Raw genomic sequence first — 2,500 nt, forward strand, 5'->3', positions numbered from 1 at the left:
TCCCCGCCCGCTATGCACCATAGCCGCTTGAACTCAGACTGTCCACTCGTGCTTGTCATTATCGCCCTCACTATACCGTCTTCGGAGTTCAGCAACCGGTATAGGCGTCTCGCTTGGATGGAAGGCACGAGGGCCTCTAACTTCTGGATACCCAAGCCACCATCTCGAGCCCTAGAATATAGCAAGCCATTACAGGTTGACTGAGGCAGGTGGAGCCACTCCTTCACAGCCTTCCTGATTGTGCCATCCATAGTGGCTAGTGCTGTGCCCCTAAAGTCGCAGTGATCAGCCAGATAGATCATCCTGGGAATTGCAAAGTTATTCAACATTCTGACTTTTTGGACTGGTTTGAGAAGAGCATTGTTGATCTTAGTCACCCACTCCCTCAGCTGGGTGTGGATATCTGGCTTGGTGATCCCCACCCAAGGATTCACCCTTGCCCCCAGATATTTCTCCATCTCATCAGGGCTGATGAGATGAATTGGTTCCTTTCCCAACCTCCACGCCTTACAGTTATTGACCGTGAAGGAGGTAACTCCCTTCCCAATCAGGAATCCGTGACATTTCTTGGGCTGAACCCTAAGCCCCGTCTTCTCGCAGAATGTGTCTAGGATAGCGATGTTGTCTCTCATGCCTTCCCAGGAGTCACTAATCAGGACAAGATCATCTGCAAACGCTAAGGTACTAACCCTAGTACCTCCTACCATATAGCCACTTCCAAGGTTGTCGAGGGCTTGGATCAGGGGATCCATAGCCAGGTTGAAGAGGATTGGAGACATAGAATCTCCCTGCTTCACTCCAACCTTCATCTCAATGGGGTCCGTCTTGTCCCCATTGACAATGATTCTGGTCACGCAGTCCACATAAGCTGATTGGATCAGCTTAATCACGTGATGGTCAACCTGTCTCTGCATCAGTGCACACAGGATGTGATCATGAGAGATGGAGTCGAAAGCCTTCGCGAAATCGACAAACACTACCGCAAGCTGGCCCCGCTCTTTTTTGCAGTGTCCGAGAAGGCCTTGCAGAACCTTTAGGTTCTCGGAACACCCAGGGGCGCGGATGAACCCCCTTTGTCTAGGATTCAATGGGCAAGCACGCGCCAGCCTCTCCGCCAGAATCTTAGAAAAGAGCCTTAAAATCACTGATCCAATGGTGATGGGTCTCCAGTTCCCCACGTCATTGAGCGCCTCCCGATCAGTAGATTTAGGAATTAGTGTTGTCCGACATTCCTTGAAAGCCCTGGGTACCACTCCGCTGACCAACCACGTGGTGTACAGCCGTGCCAGTTTTTCGCCTTTCGGATCCCAGTCACTTAGCATCTGCTTTGTGATCCTGTCTGGGCCCGGGGCGGTGTCGCGCTTGATCTTGCCTAGGGCAGCTTTTACAGATTTGGCCGTGATTGGCTCTGCAAAGCACTCGTTGTCCGTTTCTCCTGATGATGTAAATTGGCCTAGTCCAGCAAAGTTGACATTCCCTTCCCAACTGGTCCTGTACGCTTGCTCTATAATGGCCAGTGGGATTGGACATTCTGTTCCTTCCACTCCATCAAGGATTTCACTGGCTAGCCTCGCAGGATCCTTAAGGAACATCCTCTGATGTTTCCTATAAGTCTTCCGCTTGGCCGCCCTGTTTCCTCCCTGAGGGTTTCTGAAAACACGGCCTGCCCCTCGTTGCCTACTACCAGGAGTACTATGACTCAGAGCACTCGAGACACCAGCTCCCAGCCTCCCCCTCAAAGCCGAGGCCGTAGCCTCCACGAGCTCACCCAACTCGTGCTCCTCCCTTGGCAAATCCCCACTGCCGCCGAGCTCGCTCAGAGAAAGATCCAGGGAGGCCGCCCTCTCTTTCAATTTCTCGGCGATCCCCTGAACCAGGGGTGGCGCTGGCATCTCCTGTCTCAGATCACCGCTATGATCCTCTGACGGATTTATGGGGGTCCTGACAAGCCGACGTCTTTTCTCCCTTACCTGCTCGCTAGTTTTACTGGGGAGATGCTTGGCGATCGCCATGTTAATGTACCTCTCGCCCGCATATCTCTCCTCGAGCTTCAGTAACTCTTCCACCTCCTTAGCACTCCATAGCGAGGTCGCACCCCCCTTCACCTTCTTGGAGCGTACCTCCGCGATCCTCTCCATATTCCGTTCACTTGGGTGGACGTGTCGTTTGTGTTGGCTAAGCCCGCTCTTAGTTGCAAAGGACGCTTCGCAACTACCACATCGATGGGCCAGTTGATCGGCCTGTACTCCTTCTGCCCTCCCCTTGCACTTAGGGTAGTGAGTGCTGATGGAGTGGCTGTTCTCACTGCCCCTGCCACACTTACGACAACTGTACGTCACCAGAGTAGTCTTATGACAGGCGGCAAAGTGCCTTTTCCCTGAGTGATTTTCCCTGGTCGCACGCCACAAAGCTTACAGACTATGTCCTGGTCCGGGAGTTCCACCACCAAGCATGTCTGCTCTATCTCCCCCGAGGGGGTGTCCTGAACAGATGCACCGTC

At 53.2% G+C, this 2,500-nt stretch overlaps 1 pseudogene; it reads right to left on the reverse strand.

The window, feature by feature from the left end:
* The window catches only part of LOC136685281 (28S ribosomal RNA), an 8,407-nt pseudogene that overhangs the window by 2,417 nt on the left and 3,490 nt on the right, over positions 1-2,500 (reverse strand).

The sequence above is a fragment of the Hoplias malabaricus genome, unplaced genomic scaffold, assembly GCF_029633855.1.
Source record: "Hoplias malabaricus isolate fHopMal1 unplaced genomic scaffold, fHopMal1.hap1 scaffold_27, whole genome shotgun sequence".
Taxonomy (NCBI): domain Eukaryota; kingdom Metazoa; phylum Chordata; class Actinopteri; order Characiformes; family Erythrinidae; genus Hoplias; species Hoplias malabaricus.